The sequence below is a fragment of the Vanacampus margaritifer genome, chromosome 1 (assembly GCF_051991255.1).
Source record: "Vanacampus margaritifer isolate UIUO_Vmar chromosome 1, RoL_Vmar_1.0, whole genome shotgun sequence".
NCBI lineage: Eukaryota > Metazoa > Chordata > Actinopteri > Syngnathiformes > Syngnathidae > Vanacampus > Vanacampus margaritifer.
Window position 1 is genome coordinate 34,282,609 of NC_135432.1, and position 21,320 is coordinate 34,303,928.

General features: G+C 39.9%; 1 protein-coding gene across 1 annotated transcript in view; it reads right to left on the minus strand.

Annotated features, from left to right (window-relative positions):
- Positions 1-20,601, minus strand: part of mgat5 (alpha-1,6-mannosylglycoprotein 6-beta-N-acetylglucosaminyltransferase) — a 71,140-nt gene extending 50,539 nt beyond the window's left edge. The window contains exon 1 of the mRNA XM_077550735.1: positions 20,442-20,601. The gene's annotated coding sequence lies outside the window, so the exon portion shown is untranslated. The remainder of the gene's footprint in view (positions 1-20,441) is intronic.
- Positions 20,602-21,320: the final 719 nt, after the last annotated feature.

A 21,320-nucleotide genomic window follows, 5' to 3' on the forward strand; every position in this document is an offset into this window, starting at 1 on the left:
ACCGGTCGCCATGTTTTCTTCCCTTCCCCAGCCATTGTCCCCTCTAGCTCCGCCTCACATCTTCTACTGACGCCTACCCAATCTTGTCAAAAGAGAGTCATTGCTGCCATCTAGGGGCCAAAAATAGTCATTAGGCTCACTAGACCTGCTTGAAACTTTCACCACAGCTGGGCAAGGCTTTACTCCACCCGTTTCAAAAAAAATGGGTAGACGTCTTTTAACGTCTTTGGCGCTCCTCCGTAGGTTTTTGCAGAACGTCAGTTAACGTCTTTGGCAGTAAAAGAGTTTTAATTGCCATGGGGAAAAAAAAATATATCTGAAAAAAAAAAAAACGGAAATAAGGGAGAGGAATGGGTAAAAACACAAAATGTTCATAAGTGGGTCTGATCTGCAACTTAAGTCCTAAAGGAACACTAAGTCCTAAAGGAACACTATCAGCAAAAGAAAAAGAAAGCATACTATCCGCTAAAGAAAAACACTGCATTTGACATTGACTGAAATATTTAATCTGTGACGATCTAAATAAGTGGATTTAGATAGCAGTTTTCATGTACTTCTAGCCAAGGAATCGCCCAGCTCACACTGCAACCCCTTTGGCATTTTCGCCATAGAGACGGAAAATAACGTGAAAATGCAGCTGAGAAATCAATGTATTCAAGGTAAGCTTGTTAAGCAAGTAGCGAAGTAGGACAGTCACTGCACACAATAGTAGTTCCTGAGCTTAAAAGACCAAGATTCCTTGCCAATAGAGCATGCACCAAGCACAAACCAATGCCTCGTTCAAACGTGGTATTCCGACCACATTTATATGAACACTAGTATTCAGGTTACAACAGGGATAACCCAGGGGTAAGGTTGGGCGATATTACGGTGATGCGGTATCCTGAGATTTAAAAATGACAACGGTGTGATGTCACTTTCAAAAAATAGTTAGATCCGGATGAAATGATTTTATTTGCGACATCGGCTAAAAGCACTGCAACCTAGGTCTGAAATAGGCGGACTGCGGTCCACATCTTTGTGGACCCAGGGCAAAAAAAATAAAAACAGCACGCCACTCTGATTTGACTGGCCAAAAGGAGAAAGAGTGAGTGTGTGTGACTGTGCGCACGCTCACACTTGCATTATGGGCTGTCATTCCCATGACAATGATGCATTGATTGGCTGATAACTACCCAAATCGGAAGTCACGCACACTCCTCCTTCAGTGTGTCGTCTATTGCACGGCGCGAAGTGCAGTCCCCGTGTTTGCAGCAGGAGCGTTGCTCACACCCAGCACCCAACATCAACATGACAAGTCCGAGAATTGTAGACACTGAAAATCACCAATTTAATGGCGAACGGACAGATATATATGTTTATCTTGCCTCCTTCGAGGACAAAGCCAGTGTGTCTTTTTTTTGCAAAAGCACTGTTGCTCTGATAAAAACTGAAAACATGAAATGCCATTCTGAGAAGTGCCATCGCGATTGTGATAGATTGCCTCCCAAAATCAGAGCTACGAACAGATAAAAAAAAAATACAAAATTAACAAGATGAAAAAGACATGAGGCTTCTCGCACATAAAGGACATCGGTAAGCATAAGAAACCATTTCATGATGCATGATCATTTTGTTAAAAGGAAAAGGACATTTTATTTTTATTAGATGTATGTAAACATTTGAACTCCCATGACAATTAATTCATCTTTAGTGAAAGTTGTTCATTTTTATTTTATTGAGTAATACTAAATTAAAATAAATCAGTGTGGTACTGAAAATGAACGGTTTGTGCCTTCCAGTAACTCCTGATTATTACTGTACAGTACACCCAGCCTCAAACTACATGAAAAGTTATTTAAAAAAAAAAAAGGTCAATAGTTTTTGCCACCACGCATGCACTGTAGACCTATGACTTCTTCACAACAACAAAAAATACATTTGAACCTTTTACATTTGTAATTGAGAACCCCTGCACTACAAGCTAGCTCCTTAGTAACTCGACTATTACGGGTATGTATGGCAAGCAACAAATTACTTCAGCTCCAATATTTATCATATCTCTCATTATGGACAATTTGACGGCGTTTAAGGGGCAAAAATGTTCCAAAAAATTTACCAAAAATCAACAAAAACACATTTTCATTCTGATTGCTGTAGTAGATAGCAATGGTATGCAACTAACTACTACAGCTCCAATATTTATCATATCTTTCATTATGGACAAGTTGGGGACATTTAAGGGACTAAAAGGACCAGAAATGATCAAAAATATTCACCAGAATTCCACAAAACACATTTTCTCATTCTGATTGCTGTAGTAGCTTGCCATGGCAAGCAACGAACTACTACAGCTCCGATATTTATCATAACTTTAATTATGGACAAGTTTGGGACATTTAAGGGACTAAAAAGATCATAAATAATCAAAAATATTCCAAAAAAAAAAAATTTGTTCTCATTCCGATTGCTGTAGTAGATAGCAATGGTATGCAACTAACTACTACAGCACCAATATTTATCATATCTTTCCTTATTGACAAGTTGGGGATATTTAAGGGACTAAAAGGACCATAAATTATCAAAAATATTCAGCAAAAAAACTAACATTTTCTCATTCTGATTGCTGTAGTGGATAGCAATGGTATGCAACTAACTGCTACAGCTCCAATATTTACCATATCTTTCATTATGGACAAGTTTGGGACATTTAAGGGACTAAAAAGATCATAAATTATCAAAAAATATTCACCAAAACAAACAAAACACATTTTCTCATTCTGATTGCTGTAGTAGATAGCAATGGTACGCAACTAACTACTACAGCTTCAATATTTACCATCTTTCATTAAGGACAATTTGAAGACATTTCAGGGACAAAAATGTTCCAAAATATTCACCAAAAATCAACAAAAACACATTTTCTCATTCTAATTGCTGTAGTACCTTGCCATGGCAAGCAACGAACTACTTCAGCTCTATTATTTATCATATCACTCATTATGAACAATTTGAGGACATTTAAGGTGCAAAAATGTTCCAAAATATTCACCCCCCAAAAAAATCAACAAAAACTAATTTTCTCATTCTGATTGCTGTAGTAGATAGCAATGGTATGCAACTAACTACTACAGCTCCGATATTTATCATAACTTTCATTAGAGACAAGTTTGGGACATTTAAGGGACTAAAAAGATCATAAATGATCAAAAGTATTCACCAAAAATCAACAAAAACACATTTTCTCATTCTAATTGCTGTAGTACCTTGCCATGGCAAGCAATGAACTACTACAGCTCTATTATTTATCATATCACTAATTATAGACAATTTGAGGACATTTAAGGGGCAAAAATGTTCCAAAATATTCACCAAAACTCAACAAAAACACATTTTCTCATTCTGATTGCTGTATTAGATAGCATTGGTATGCAACTAACTACTACAGCTCCAGTATTTGTCATATCTTTCATTATGGACAATTTGAGGACATTTAAGGGACTAAAAAGATCATAAATTATCAAAAATATTCACCCAAAATGTATGCTTTGTGAAATTTGCATATATTTAGACACATTAGTGATGCACTGAATATTCGGCCACTGAAAATTTGGGGGCGAAAATGGCAAAAATATGCATTTACGGCATTCGGGCCGAAATAAAATTCAAGCCGAAAGAGGATGTTGTGGAGACGCAAAAAAAAAGAAAAAAAAAAGAAGAACTGCTGCAAGCAAGTGTCTGTTTGAATTAAACACCAAAGACGGGAGTGAGTGCCCGCCTTACTGATCGCTGGCGTTTGTGAGTACCGACAGCTTCATTGTGCCCACTGGATAAGGAGAGGGTTGGTTGCTTGGTAAACTATGCCGAAAAAGACAGCGCTGCCGAGTACTGCACAACAGGTGAGCCACTCTTTCTCCTGCAGCGCCTTCCTTTTTTTCCTTTGATGAGAGCCCCTCGAGCGCTTCCACTTTACTATACTTTAGCTCATGTTAGCACTATTGCTATCAACAGTTTCAGTTTTTCAAAAGGGACTACACCATGGTATTTTAAGCCTTTGCACAGTTAACTATAGGCATATAATGATGAAATCTTACCTTTGACACGATCGTGATGTAATTTCTTATGAAATATGAGTTATTTTGGTGGCTATTTTTCTTACCCGGAAGTCAGTAAAACCCCGCCTCTCCTCCTGTGGCTGCCGCGGCCCTCATGACGTCGTCCGAGCTGGCTGCTTTGCGCAACGGCCACGAAACATAGAGTGGTTACCGTCACTTGCCTTCGTTGCAGACTGGCGTGAGTTCGCTTTCCCGCCTCGAGACCATATATGTGTGTGAATGCACCCCCCCCCCCCCCCCACCAAAAAAAAAAAAACGCCCCCGAAACATACAACATAAAATGGACTCTAAATTTCACGGGTTGCTAGATTTCTGCGTTTGGTCACGCAAGCCATCAATTATTGAATAAACATTTAAAACAAAACTGGTCCTTGCTGCAAGAAATCGTGGAAGAGGAGGGGAGCAGAGAGGTTAGAGGAAAAAAGGAAGAGAAAAAAAAAGCACCACAGCGGGTCACAAACCTGCGCCCTTTTGCTTATGGGGCGAGCGCACTATCCACTACACCATCCATTCATTTAAATACATCAGCGCAAATGTTTTACTTGTAGTTTACACCAGTGTCAGCTAATGTATTTTAAGACAGCCAATTGTCATTTCATTGGACTTTGGCATTGCAAATGTGAAGAACAAATGATTGCTTTGAATTCATTTGGACAGAATGTTTATTGATAAAGGCTACTTTTGTCATTAACCCATCGAGGGAGGTCTCAGAGAAAGCGGGCGTGCGTTAAGTCCGCTGAGGCAGTGCGGGGGTGGGGCCGCACGCAATTATGAAGGAATGATTGCAGCTTTTTCTTCTGCTTCTCCGCGAAAAATATTTGCTCTTGTTGCAAAACGTTTTTAAAATTTAAAACCACACGTGTGTTCTTCATGTGTTTGTTGAAAACACGCGTAGGCAATGCCAATGCCGTCGGCATGGCTTCCACTCTGCTTGCGCGCTCCCGTGGAGCCTTAATTAGCGCGTCATACTTCTCAACTAGGAGTGGACAGCCAGCTAGCGCTACACTTAATAAGCTTTAATAAGCCTAATTTGCGCTTCATGCCTCTCAACGAGGAGTGCACGTCCAGCGAGCGCTTCAGTGCGTGAAGCCATATTCCTGCGCCCTCTCGCACACATGCTGAATGAAAGAGGCGTATCGCTTAAGGCGTTTTCTTGGCAGAACTTCGCCCTTGTCCCGGGGGAGGTGGGGGACATTGAGTCCGAGTGGACCATGTTCCACGCCTCCATTGTAGAGGCGGACGATTGGAACTGTGGCCGTAAGGTGGTCGGTACCTGTTGTGGTGGCAATTCTTGAACCCGATGGTGCCCACCAGCGCTAAGGGATGCCGTCAAGCCTTTTCAAGAAGGGTGTGCTCCAACTATAGAGGGATCAAACTCCTCAGCCTCCCTGGTAATGTCTATTCAGGGGTGCTGGAGAGGAGGGTCCGTCAGGAAGTCGAATCTCGGATTCAGGAGGAGCAGTGTGGTTTTCGTCCCGGCCGTGGAACAGTGGACCAGATCTACGCCCTCGGCAGGGTTCTCGAGGGTGCATGGGAGTTCGGCCAACCAGTCCACATGTGTTTTGTGGATTTAGAGAAAGCATTTGACCGCGTCCCTCGGGGAGGTGCTTCAGGAGTACGGGGTGCTTTCGGGAGTATGGGGTACCGAGCCCCCTGATACAGGCTGTTCGGGCCCTGTACAACCGATGTCAGAGTTTGGTCTGCATTGTCGGGCGTAATTCGGATTCGTTCCCAGTGAAGGTTGGACTCCGCCAAGGCTGCCCTTTGTCACCGATTATGTTCATAGCTTTTATAGACAGAATTTCTAGGTGCAGTCGAAGCGTTAAGGGGGTCCGATTTGGTGACCTCAGTATAGCATCTCTGCTTTTTGCAGATGATGTGGTGTTTCATCAAGCTGTGATCTCCAACTCACACTGGAGCGGTTCGCAGCAGAGTGTGAAGCGGTTGGGATGAGGATCAGCACCTCCGAATCTGAGACCATGGTCCTCAGTCGGAAAAGGGTGGCGTGCTCTCTCTGTGTGGTGAGGAGCCAGTTGAGGTGGCTCGGGCATCTGGTTCCCTGGAGAGGTGTTCCCGGCATGTCCCACCAGCAGGAGGCCCCGGGACCCAGGACACGCTGGAGAGACTATGTCTCCTGGCTAGCGTGGGAACGCCTTGGGATCCCGCCGTAGGAGCTGGTTGGAGAGGTTGGGAACAGGGAAGTTTGGGCTTCCCTCTTAAAGCTGCTGCCCCCACGACCTGACACCGGATAAGCGGTAGTAAATGAATGGCTGGATGGCAGGCTGGACTGTTTCACACTTCTCCACTTCAATGACATGAGTTGCTTTTACTTCTTTCGCTTCAATTGCATATCTCTAGTGCCGTCACAAACTATGAATAGACGAGTCACGTCAACCCTTCTGCTGCATTATGCTGTGGCAACACGCTTCCGGGAACAACTTCAAAATAAAAGCATTACAATGCATTTATCTCATACTACTTGGTAATGTGAGGTTTATTTAGAAATTAAGTTTCTCTCACCGCGCTAACGTCGTACACTGTCATGCATACTGACTTCCTCAGTAAACAGATGTGACGTCCATATTGTGCTGTACTCCTTTCTTTCCTGCTATGTGCACTTGTTTACAACTGACAGTATGCACGTGTCGACAATCAACGTCAACATGTGCCGGGGAGGTAGTTGGGGACACTCGACGTCAACGGTATGTTGTGCACGGCAACGTATTTACGTCATTGGCTAGTAGGGACAGCCCTAAAGCGATGACGTCACCAACATGCGCTACAGCGGTAAGACAATAGAGTAAAAATCTCTACCTTTGTCTAAATTTATACTTTATAATGAATAAACCATTTATATCACCCAGCCCTAGTTCAATGTTTTAAAAAATATCAGGGTTTTTCCTGTGTACAAAATTCAGAGGCGGCCAAATCAACCTAATTTGCTCGCCACCTCCAGCTTGAGCCACTGATGATATCGCTCAACACAGCACTCTTGAGCTCAGCAGCAACGCATTTTAACTGCGGTTGCAGCTTTCTTTTTTTAAAACTTTAATGTATCGAAGAAGAAACTAATCATGGAGCGAACATTACACACGCCCATTTCCTGGTTGTGAGGCAGAGGTGGCACGCTTCAGCCATCGCCAGAGTAATAACACATTATATACAATAAACATAATAGTGTTTTACAACAACGCTGAACTATATTTACAATTGAATATGTACTAGTGGATGAATTTTTAATGATTGTAGTAAATGGCAAAAATTATTGGGAACTTTGTATTCATGTAATTTGATCAATTCTTGCACTTTTGTGATGTTAAATCATATTTGTATTGATTTGATATTCCTTCTGGCAATCTCCCCATGTTTGTTTTCATATATGCAAAGAATAACTTTATTGTTGCCATGTTTGTTTTGTAAATTACAATAAAGTAAAAAATAATAAGAATTCTCATTTCTTGTCCCTCATCGTAAAATAGCTGCAGGAGGGCCACCGATAATGGCACAGGTCACCGCCATGAGTACCGATACCTTAAAATGACACTGGTTTTGGCACCGATACTTGGTATCGGTAGTCATCCATCATAGTCAGGAATGGATGATACCACCTCTGCCTCGTTTTGAGCCAGGAAAAACCTAACGTAGTCTAAACAGTGCTATACACCAGTGGTCCTCAACCTTTTTTCTACCACGTACCGGTTAATACAAGTCTACAACTTTCGCGGACCGGCAACCCATTGGGTTTGGGAGGGGTGGGGGGTGGGGGTGCTTGGCTGTTCGGTGGCTGAACAATAAAAGGCTACAACAACAAACGCAAATCCACTATGTATTTTTATGTACCTGTACTAGCAGCACAAACACCATAACAAGGGTAACAACAACGCTTTAATATGGGAATGCTTATGAATGATACGAGCAACACAAAAAACTGGGGTATTTTGTAGATATAATAAATGTGAAGCCACATTTTTATGCAACTATATTAGCAGCGCCTTCCTTAAAGGGATACTTGACTCATTGAGCCGCCACCTCATTTGCTCGCCGCCTCCAGCCTGAGCGACTGAAATCGCTCAACAACAGCCGCAGCGGTCCAGTTTGGCAGCAATGTATTTTAACTGCAGTTGCAGCGTTGCGCCATTATGGAGGCGCTATATCAACAGCAGTGCACCGGAAAGACTTGAAGCAACAATCGAAGAAGAAACTGCTCTTTTTTTTTTTTTTACTTTATTGTACTGAAGAAGAAACAGATTGCGGAGCAACCGTTGCACACGGCCATTTCCAGGTTTCGAGGCGTAGGTGGTGCGCTCCAGCCATCGCCAAAGTCATAAAAACACAGTATATACAATAATCATAATGCTACAACGTCGCTGAACACTATTTAAATTTTAGTATGTACTAAAATAATAGAATAGCAAAATAAAATAAAAATCGCGGGTTGCGGCCGATGCACACCCACACTTAAATCAGCGCTCCAGCCAAGCTGCAGCACAGAGCCTCCGCTCGGCCGTCTGGCCGATGGTCACGGCTCCAGCTTCGGGTATAGCAGCTTTAGAGACCGCAGGAAGCCTTCAGCTGGTGAGTGAGGATGACTAGCCGTTGACTCTTTGCGGCCAAAATGAATGAGACTGCTGTTGTGTTCCATTTGAGCACTCGCGGTGAGCTTCGAATGCCTCTAGTACAGAGGTGGACATCGAGGGCCGCAGTCCTGCAGGTTTTGCGTGTTGCCCTTCTCCAACACAGCTGATATATGATCAGCTCATCAGCAAGCTCTGCATAAGCCTGATAACGATCCTGTTGATTGGAATCAGCTTGTGTTGGAAGTGAGAAACCTACAAAACCTGCAGGACTCCGGCCCTCGAGGACCGAGATTGCCCACCTCTGTTCTAGTATCATGACGCCAATATTTCATCCATGGTGGAAATGCAAAATGTTTGTAGTCTGTATATATATTGTGCATATTTGACATGACGCAGGTTGGCTGTCGGGGGTCTCGTTGTCTTGCTGGTTAAACCTGGAGATACATTTTTCGTCTATATGTCAAAGCTTATGTGCATTTGATGGGCTATACTTAATTTAACTTACTTCCCCATATTATGCAACGGAAATTCCTATTTTGAATCCTGGAAAAAACAGTGGCCAATACTTTCCACTTGTGAAATGTTACGGCAGAACCGTTTTAATGAATGAATGCTTTACCATGATAATAGTCATATTATTACCTATATCATTATCATTATCATTAATATTATTGGAACATGGGAGTATTATGTTGGCTGCAAGAAATGAAAGTGAGTCAGTTAATTTACAGAATGCACGTCATGGCGCATGGTCAGGATTAAGGATGTTTGATACCACTTTTTTTTCTACTGATACACAACTCTTGACTACGTGCGTGGTCATTGAACGCAACTACAGTCCTTTGCAGAATGCGAGCGTGTTTTTGCTTTTCTTTTGGTTATCTGCGATAAACATTATTTTTCTTGTTACAAAGCCTTGTATCTAAAAGTCAAAAACACACGTGACTTCTTCATGCGTTTATTGGAAAACATGCGCACTCGTGGCATTCTTATTATTCTTTCACTGTTTGTTTGAAAATGTATGTAAACAATCAGCCAAGGCAAAGTACACTGCTATATTCTAACTTGCTCTTTACCTATTGTTCAGGTGTGTGGAACAAATAAATGAATGCGGAGATTAATGAAGCACCAAGATTCTTCACAGATGAGTCATGGTTTACAGCTACAATATGTCACATATAATGCAATCATCTCTTAATTTCATACCTCAGTTTAATCTTTGTACTATAACAGCCCTGGCAGTGAGGATAAAATCATTTATTTAAGGGATCAGTTACTTAGTTTGAAGGTGCAGCCACGCCACTATAATTTCAAAAAGTGAAAAAAATGGGTGCATTTCTGACTGAAAAGCCAAGTGTTCCACATCTCTACATGGATTCCATCAGATCAGCCAAGTCCTCTGCCCCCCTCATTTCACCATTTTACTGCTCCTTCTGCCTCTCCAAGCTAGCCCACCCTACACACATGCACACCCTGCTATGATTTATTGCCAGTGAGGCGTGCCTCTGAAGCAAAGCTCCTTTTCACCAGGATTTATAATCCCAAGTGCTTTGGCAAAAATGCATCTGAAAGAGCACTTTGTAAAGCCAGGAGCGCTGATGGCGGCTCACCTCTGGATGTTCATCACTCTCTGCATTAAATTCCAGCCTGCAGCTTGTAGCATCTGCTGGGTCACGCTGAATGATATAATAGCACAAACCATTTAACCTACAAAATGCAAAAATATCATGAGCATTTGCTCATATGTTTTATTATATTTTTCATTAGATTTAGTGTGGCTAGTAACTGTAATATGCTAGACACGGCTCCGAGTTAGGAAAACGTTCCACCACCCGCATTTGGGATGAGATGCAATACTTCTATGCAAGTCACTACAGTATTTGATTATTCCTGTTACAATGACAATAAAGCTCTCTTCTATGAGTTCAAGCATCTGTCTTATTCCTTTTCTATGATCATGAGTTTCGTGTTTTGCTGTTCTGGCAGGTTCTCAAACACGTGGTAAGCATTGCACGCAAACCAGTAAACAAAAAATACTGCTGCCACAACCTCTCAGGGCAGGTTATACATTTCAAGGACTAAGCTAGCATATCGAACGGCTCACTTGGATGGTGACTGCAAATGCACGGAAATATCTGAACTTTGTTTCCAGTTGTGAGAAGATGTAACAAGCAAAATATTACAGGGAGCTAGCACGTCAACGTCACAAAGAGGTCATGACGATGATGTACAGTGTATTGTAGCCGCTACAGTACAGCACGATTGGTTTCAAGGAAAACGATACCCTGAAAGGTACGGTGATACATAAAGGGCTCCCTGCGACAAGATGCTACTGCGGGTAAATCTACAACTATGCTACGTTAGCCAATACACCTGCCGTATAAAAACAACGGGAACCTTTGCGCGCGACGCCAAACAGAGCCAGACTGGGAGTGAATACGAGCTGGTGTTAACGTTAGCTCGACGGCGGTAGCCCCTTTAGTTGTGCCGGCTGCTCGTTACTTAAAAGGCGTGCCAGGCCAGTGAAAGATATTATAACATTTTTAATACCTAATTTCATATATCAACTATTGTTACACATTATGAACATTTTAATTCTTCATATTAACCTATAAGACATATTTTGTGTCCTGAGCAGAGCAGATGATGTCGACCTCGTATGGTCTGGCCTTAAGCTGGGTCATATTATTTAGTCTAAAAAAGTTCCTTCTCAGCGTTTTGTGCGAAAGCACATTTAGCCCTTGAACCAGAATTTGTCTCAAAAACACACACACATACTCCTTTGGCTGGTATACACTGATTGGTCCAAAATTCCTTGTTTTATTTGTACACGCACATCTCGGTCATGAAAACATAATTAGTTTTGAAATAACACACACACACACACTTTACTTTCTTCATCAGTCACGGCCACTGTAAATTTGGTTCAACTTGTTTGTGAGATTTTGCTATGGGAAAATCCTTCAACTATATAACACATTCTGTCTCAAAAACATCCACCTGACCTTGTTTACGCCATCTGCTCACGGAAAAGTACCAGAGAGTATGTTTAGTCTACAAATGAAAAGGAGGAGGTCTTTTTAACTATAAGAAGCTATTGTACACGTAGAAGAACACATTTGACGCTCTGAAAATTCCACGTTCTTTAAGTGAAGAATCAGAAGCTGTTGTATGTCCAGAGACTCTCTGTTTTTATTAAATCATTTTTGCAAAAGGTGTATTTTTCTTGCATCAAACTCATCCTCATTTTTGAACACGCAAGGAGGACAAAATTCCTCTATCCCTTCAATTGGTGACCCACGACGTAGCGACGTTTTCCAGCGGGGCATTCAGGGACGGGCAGAATTCCCCGGCCACATAATTATGGTAAGTGGACACTTTATCATACCTGTCAACTTGTACGTTTTAAACGTATTTTATACGTTTTTTTACCATTTCAAATCATGTACGCCGTACACCGACTTTTGTACGGGGAAAAAAAATGCGCTGACATGCGCATGCGTAGATATACATAGAGTAAATATCGTGGAAGCAAGCATGGAGGAGCCACCTAGTAAGAAACGAAGAACTCAAGGATCGGGTCGACACCAGAAAGAATGGGAGTTACTTCAAGGTGAATATGCTGGCTGGATTAAAGCATCGTTAAGAGGCACTCAATTCTCATTCTGTGTCCCTTGCAATAAAGACGTGAAAGTTGCTGCGAGTGGATTTTACGATCTGAAGAGCCACTTTAAAACTGCCGGACACGTGGAGAATGTGAAAAAAAACAATTCACATGTCCCATTAACCAAGCACTTCGTCTCTACCGCAAATCCTGCAGCGTCCCACAAAACGACAAATGCGGAAATTCTCTTCTGCCATTTTCTTGCTGAGCACAACATTGCTTTCACAGCTGCGGACCACTTCTCGGATTTGGTGAAAGTTATGTTTCCGGATTCACAGACAGCTAAGGTAATTTATTATTATTATTATTATTATCATTCATATCTACAATGAATCAGCATTTATGGCACCGTGTCAAAAATTTAAATTTTATATTTTAATATTATATTTTTGCAGGAGTTTGCATGTCGGAGGACCAAGGCTACGATGATTGTTAAGGAGAGCCTTGCACGTGGCTACACCCAAGACGTCATTCAGTACTGCAGAACTCACCCATTTACCCTCATGATTGATGAAAGCAATGATCGTACTACCAAAAAGCGACTTGTTGTGTTAGCTCACTTCTTTGATGGGGAGAACACAAATACCAGACTCCTCGATTTACCAGAGTTGGCATCAGGCACAGCAGCATCAATCTTTGCCGTTATTGACAACATTTTACAAGAAAATGACATTCCATGGAGTAAGGTTGTGGGATTTGCAAGCGACAATTGCAACACCATGGTTGGAAAGAAAAACTCTGTCTTGTCTAGGATAAAAGAAAAAAATGGGGCTGTTTTTAGTGTTGGATGCATTTGTCATCTTGGCAATCTGTGTGTCAAAGATGGACTGAAGACATTGCCAGTAAACATAGATGACTTGCTGGTGGATATATTTTATTTTTTTTTAAAATAGTTCCAAACGAATTGAGGATTTTAAAGAGTTTCAGGACTTTACAAATTCCGAGCAAGAAAAAATCCTAAAGCATTGTCCGACACGATGGTTGTCTCTGCAAAAAGTGGTTGAAAGAACATTGTCTCAGTACGAAGCACTCAAAAGCTACTTCGCTAGCCATGCGGATGTTGAAAGGGCAGGTAAAGTGAAAAGCATCCATGATCGACTTCAAGACCCTGTTACTCTCCTCACACTCCACTTCCTCAGCTTCATCCTGCCTCAAATAAATCAATTCAATATTGTGTTCCAAACAGAGGCATGTATGATTGGAGATTTGCTACCAGAAATGGAAAGACTCTTAAAGAAACTCTTGGTGAAATTTGTGCAAATGGAACATGTCAAATCTGCTGATAGCCTGCTGGCAGTTGATTATACAAACAGATGCCTGCAGCATGAAGATAGCAGGCTTGCTGTTGGCTTGGGCACCAGGGCCCTCTTCCAAGACACCAATGAGGAGGATGAAATCAGGCAAAGCATCACACCAGCCATGCAAGCAACTTTTTTTTCCTCTGTTCGCTCCTTCTACGAGGCTGTTGTAACTAAAATGATACAAAAATTTCCATTTGAGAATACAATACTGAGTGACTTGGTGGTGTTGGACCCAAGAAAGAGAGAGATGTTGGATTACACAAGTATTGTTAAGCTTGCAAACGGGTTTACACCAGACTTTGATCAGGAACAATTAAAAGATGAATGGGAAGACTATCAACTAATACCTGATGATCTTCTCCCTCAGAAAAGTCAGGATGGACAACCAATTCGTCCAGAGACATTTTGGCCTCATGTGTTCAAAATGAAAACTGGTTTGGGGCTGGATCGCTTTCCACTGATGAGAAAGATGTATCTAATTTTACTCAGCCTTCCTCACAGAAATGCTGATAGCGAGCGGGTTTTCAGCCATGTGAGGAAAATTCATACAGAGTACAGAAAGACAATGGGAACAGACACTCTTACTTCTTTATTACAGATGAAATTGAACTGTGACAAGTGTTGCTCACAAGTGAGACCCTCATTAGAGCAGATAAAGTCTGCTAAATCATGCACATTTTAGGAATTCTGTCTGTTTCAGAACGCTACGGCTAATAAATTTGTCTTGTAAAATTATTTTGAGGATGGAGTCTGTGTAAGAAAAATAGTGATAAATTTTGAAATCGTTTGGTTGGACGCGAAGTCCCAGATTTCGGATTTTACCACGGTGTTTGAACTATACACGTGGTGACGTGGTATTGTATGCGAAAATGCGCAGATGATATGCGATCGTTTTGGAGTCAGTTTTGAGAAACATGTTTTTATAAAACGAGAGGTACATGGAAAATTGACATAAATTCCTTGTATAATAAAAGATGAATGCGCAGATGAGTTGTATGCAATTGCTTGGTAGTCAGTCTTGAAGGACATTTTGTTTTATATTTTGAGTTCTTACAAAGACGAGAGATGCTTGGGAGATCGACATAAATCCCTTGCATAGAGAGGAGCTGAATTGGAAAACAGCCGTGTTCACGCAGGCGACAGAGGCACTTTGGATAATTTGGTTTTAAAGGTCCTTGTGCAAGGCAGTCCGTTTGTTTAAACAAACGAGAGGTTCTTGGATGTATTAGCGGAGGCACTACGAAAGATACAGTGGAATTGTACAGCCCTGATTGACGTCGTTAAGATCCGAGAACAGAAAAAATTCAGCTGACAGATGACAGAAAGATGAATGCGCAGATGATATATTACCAGAGAGATTGGTACGTAACGTTACGAGGGGTTTCTGCACAATTGAATCGAGTAATTGTGAACAGACAGGCTATTTTAGTCGAGAGACTGCTTCATAATTGACTTAAAGCAGTATTTATCATTTGAGAGAAGATTTTAGGTAATACTGTTCAGCTGTGACAAGAATAGTTTAGATCCGGATTTTATATGTTTTGGTATGTCATACAGCGACATATCTTGTCTGTTTGTAGAGTGTGTCTGCCGTCTCGTCGGTGAAGAAAGTCTGACGTCACGCTAAAAGCTTAAAGTGACCGCGACGAGAACAGTTGACTAATTCTGTTATAAGTGAGACGTCACTTCATTTTAAATATTAATACGACGTAACGTCAATATAATATAATACAATATAATATAATATGCTATAAAATACGGGCAATAATTAATAGAAAGTATGGACACTATTTGAGAACTACAAAAATGGTTGTCATGAGGCGACAGGGAGTTGCGAGCACATGCGCATTTGCGATCGGAGAAATGCCCAGTCCGTGGTTTGAAAAACTGATAAAATGGATATACGATTGCGGTGGAATAAATCTTATGGCGCCGTTATAAGCTACGGTAAATTAATTTTATTGATGACGAACGTTGAAGTTTGCCCCGCCGGCCGTTCGACGTAAAATACGAGATAAAAGAACGCGTTTACGAGTGGAATAAAAACGACACATAATCGTGTATTTTTGGATAAGATGATGATGAATAATGCTAGAATACTAGCTTTAGGTATTTTTGTGAAGTTATAACCATTTATATAACTTTAAATAATGATATAAGACTAAATGATTTAACCTGATATCTCTTCCGCTAGTCGGAATTAAAGCTTCCGGATTAAACATACCGTTTAAATAATGACTTAAAATGTAATTAATATTGAACGACGGGACTTGATTATATTGTGAAAAAAGTTAGTTTATTCTAATAAGATATGGCATTTGTTCGATGGTTTTAATGACGGCAATTTAACTATGTTTGATATAAAACGAACGAATATTAATACACAAATAACATAGAGAGGTATAGTTTTAAGATATTATAAAATTTAGATGCATATCTTATGCTTATAGAACATAAATAACTTTAACTAAAAACGAATAACTTGGATGGCAATTAATGTGGAATAATTCTTTATATAGATGATTGTTTTTTCCCTTATGATTTTGTTTGTGCGCGAGAACATTGTTTAATAAATTTTAAATATCTTTTCAGAATCAGGAGACACACCCATTAAGGACAATTGGGGTCCCACAAAAGTGCCATATTCCGGTCCTGGGGATGAAGTAATGTGTTAATTATAATTTAAAAGGAGTTTTTTTTTTTTTTTTTTTCCTCCCATGTTTATAAATAGAAAATAATTTTAATCTCTCCTGAATATATTTAACCTTTGAATTCGACATTTGAAGTCTCATTACAAACAGACTGGGGAAGCTATCTGGAAGAATCACATTTTTGACATAATTTGAGGTGCTATGTAATTAAAAATCATTCCTGCTTTGACGTTTGACCAAAGGCTGACTTTACGGGCTGCGGCCTCCATTGAGAAAACATTAATTGAAAACTACACACTTATTAATTAACTATATTTGTAAATTGTTAGAGTATATCTGTCCTACATCATCCTAATTATTATTTATGAAGGTATGCAAAACATATTAAATTAAATATTGTAAACCATAACAAATATTGACATATAATTAGCAATTATTTAAAATTGTAAACTTTCATTGTTTTAATTATTATTTTTTTATTATTATTATTTTTTTTTATTATCATTATTTTTTTTATTTAAAAAATATATATTTTCTTCCCCTTTCTCAAAATTTTTTGAATTTTTTAATAAAGGAAGTTTTTGTTTTTAATATTTACTGACATGTTATAACCTAAATACTGTTGGGGCAGATTTGAATGTTTTCAGTCGAGTGAGGATTATTGGTCAGGGGTCATTATTTCAGAACAAAGTCAACTGGCGGGACACAGACCTCTTTAAAACCCCCCACCCACAAAGAAACTGCAACTGCCACCACCATCAGAGGGGCGTGATGCAGCCATCATCACAAAACATCCTGCCTATACCTGATGGAGAGGGGAGGTTCCTGGCGCCACCTGTTGCAACAATGACTGTGCCATCATATACAAATGTGATAAAATAAAAACTGCTCCACTGCCCAATGCACACAATGCTCCGCATGAACTGTCCTATGAAAAACTGCTCCATATGCTCTGCACAAGCGTCCTTAAAGCATTCCTGCGTCCAGAACTGTCCACTACGATGGTGACTCAACCCCACAAACAATGCTTTCCTTGAATTAGTGATACCAGACCATATGATGTGATGCTGACTGTTTACACTGCACTCTATTTTTGACAGATATAAGGTGATAACATTTACAGTAAAACATTTTGTAAATATAATGAACTGATTGACAATACTATATACACACAAATTTATTATATTTTAAAAACTTTTGATGTCTATTTTTGATTTGATCTGATTTGTTTATTTTTGTCTATTTTAAAACAGTCAGCTTTTTGGACAAACATCAACAAGGGGGACTAGCAAGCTTAATGGTAACATTAAAACTAAGGGCAACTTTATGTATTGATAATATTTGATTTTTTGTAAAATTCATTGGTTAAGCTACAATATTTTAAAGTACAAAAGATAATATTGGTAAATTTTGTCTGGTTTCAGAAATTGAAAACAGCTAATATGAATACAGATAAGATACAATTTATTTCAATCTTAATTATTATATTTTACTTTTTTAAATTTGGTCTTCTAGTGTTTTCCCGAATTCTCTTTTGAAATTTAAATAGTTGCTTGGGACGCATTGTCGAATTTGCTGGTTAAATGTAAAATTTTCCCCTCTTTCTAAACAAAAAGCAAGCAAAATTTATTTACTGCAAAACTTTATACAGTATATTAGTCTGAAAAATTCTCTAAAGCGATCTTTTTCAGATGGGGGAATTATTGGTCGGTCTGGGTATATCGTCGCGAAGGACACAAACAGTCCATGATAAATAAATAAATTTAAAATTAAAAGTTAGTCTTAATGCGATAATTATAGATAGTCCGTGAGAATGAATTTTACAGGAGGACAATTGGGGATTTCCTTGACCATGGAGAAGGAGTAAGTTTTGGCAGAGACGGCGAAAATAAGGTGAATATGTTCCATTTCTATTTCTATTTTTCCCCTGGGGCCCTGGGGTTAGGTGTTATTTTTTGATTTTATTTGTTGACGAAAGTTGCATTTATTTAATGGCCGGAAGCACATCCATGCTATATCTATAACAATAAATATTATAATAAAACATTCCAATAATTATTACATTCTGTAAACAAAATTGGCCTCGTCAGATTTGAACTGGCTAAAGATTTTCATGTTTTGCATTTAAGAATGTGCTCAGGTCATTAAAGTCAGCCAAAGGCTGGATCCTTATTTAATGTCACAACAAACAGAATTTTTTTCCCACAGGAGAGGCCTACAGAACTTTACTAACATTTACTAACTCCTAACTATATAACACTACCAAAATGCTCTTTCAAAAAGAAGGGATGTGAATAAATGTTTATTAGTGACTAAATGAAAATATTTTGCACCCAGATAAGGTGATGAAAAGGTCAATCTAGTCCAGTCCACGGGGCACCTGGTTCCACATCTTGCCTATTAGACCAGCTGGAGGTCCGCCTTCTACTCAACCCCCACCTTCAGGAGCCAGCCACCACCGGGAATCAACAGAGAGACCAGCCAGCTGCTCCAGTGACCAGACGTGCCAGCCGAGAGGCCATTCAACTGCTTCCAGTTTCCACCAGACGACCCGAGGATTACCCAATGGAGATAGGAGGAATGTGTCCCTTTTCCGGGGCGTTCCACAAAGAATGAGTCACACCTTGGGCCCGGTGATCATCTCTGGCAGTTGATGTGGGTTCTAAAAAAGCTGAAGGAATCCATCCATCCATCCATTCCCTTGACCACTTGCCCTCACAAGGGTTGTGAGGGTACTGGAGCCTATCCCAACTGGCTTCGGGCAGGAGGCAAGGTGCAACCTGAACAGGTTGCCAGCCAATCGCAGAGCTGAAGGACTCTGTTTGAAAAAAACAACAAAACGCAAGCAACAAAAACTTCCCTAGCCCAAACGACGACAAGTCTTCAATCGCGTCCCCAATTGCACATACATAATGACACTCCTTCTCATATTGACTGCCATGCCAATTTTCTATTCCTGAAATCCCCCGCCACAATTTTTTGACATAATCACAACACACTGTCTTCATATATGATATGCTTATTTTACTGAAAAAAAAACAAAAAATCTTTTAATGAATCACATTGTTTTGACATATGACTGACCTCCTCTCCTGCTAAAAAGAATGTTTTCATTTTTCCTCTTCCTATGTTGCACCTGCCATTGCGATGATGAAAATCCCGTGGGAATCCTTTGGTAAAAATGTTTAAATATTTAGTTATTGGGCTTTATTTTAAAAAAGCCCAAAGGGCGGACTGAAAGATATTATAACATTTTTAATACCTAATTTCATATATCAACTATTGTTACACATTATGAACATTTTAATTCTTCATATTAACCTATAAGACATATTTTGTGTCCTGAGCAGAGCAGATGATGTCGACCTCGTATGGTCTGGCCTTAAGCTGGGTCATATTATTTAGTCTAAAAAAGTTCCTTCTCAGCGTTTTGTGCGAAAGCACATTTAGCCCTTGAACCAGAATTTGTCTCAAAAACACACACACATACTCCTTTGGCTGGTATACACTGATTGGTCCAAAATTCCTTGTTTTATTTGTACACGCACATCTCGGTCATGAAAACATAATTAGTTTTGAAATAACGCACACACACACACACACTTTACTTTCTTCATCAGTCACGGCCACTGTAAATTTGGTTCAACTTGTTTGTGAGATTTTGCTATGGGAAAATCCTTCAACTATATAACACATTCTGTCTCAAAAACATCCACCTGACCTTGTTTACGCCATCTGCTCACGGAAAAGTACCAGAGAGTATGTTTAGTCTACAAATGAAAAGGAGGAGGTCTTTTTAACTATAAGAAGCTATTGTACACGTAGAAGAACACATTTGACGCTCTGAAAATTCCACGTTCTTTAAGTGAAGAATCAGAAGCTGTTGTATGTCCAGAGACTCTCTGTTTTTATTAAATCATTTTTGCAAAAGGTGTATTTTTCTTGCATCAAACTCATCCTCATTTTTGAACACGCAAGGAGGACAAAATTCCTCTATCCCTTCACCAGCTACAGTACAGCCTCTCGGGCGACAACAGCAACGTCTGGGGCTGAAAGTGGCCTCGGTCGACCACCGCGCACTCCATGACGAAACGAGTACCCCCGCAATGACAAGTCAACAAGCGCATAACGAGCAAGGAGTGTCGTGAAATTACCCCATGTGTCACTTCGTGTTGGGAGTCAACTGCAAGGCGGCTCAATCGGGAATTGGCGAAACATCCATAAGGAACGACGGGAGGTAATGGTGAATTGACTGCCTGGTTTGTAATTCCTCATACAGCGCACAAGCCTCCCTTTACTTGCTCTGCACACGAGCAAAAATCGAGCGGAGGGACCGTCTACAAGTGTCAATCCCCCGCTAAAGCGTAAAATGACGTAAGACAATAATATTTTTGTTACTGTGACATTTACTCAACCATTTTCTTTGAAAATATTTTATCTGCTGTTAGATTCGGAAGAATTTTTTTTACCGTGTGTATTAGAGATGCAATCTGTTCAACATAAAATTGGAGACGAAAAACACGAGACGCTCTCTGAGTATACGCTCAATGACTGCTTTGTTTTCACTGCCACCTTCTGTTGGGGAACAGATTACAACCTGCACAGAGCAGGGAAGTGAGCCCTCTTGCGCTTGAAAGCAAGGATAAAGAAATTATTCTCAATTGGTGGGTCGTAACTCGGACCCTCCAAAATGGGTACCGTGTCGGGCATATTTTTTTGTGCCCAGCTATTAATAATAATAATAAAAAAATAAATGACAGGGGTTTTCGCACAGAACATTGGTGTATAAATACGTTGCTACACAGCATCATTATTGTATATTTAAGTTTTAGAAGTGCTTTTCATGCAAATATTTAGATTTTTAACTTTTAAAAATAATTATAATATATATATATATATATATATATATATATATATATATATATATATATATATATATATATATATATATATATATTTTTTTTTATTATTATTAAAAAGCGGAGACAGGGGCATGTCTAGGCATAAAGTGCTACTGGGACACAGGCCCCCTA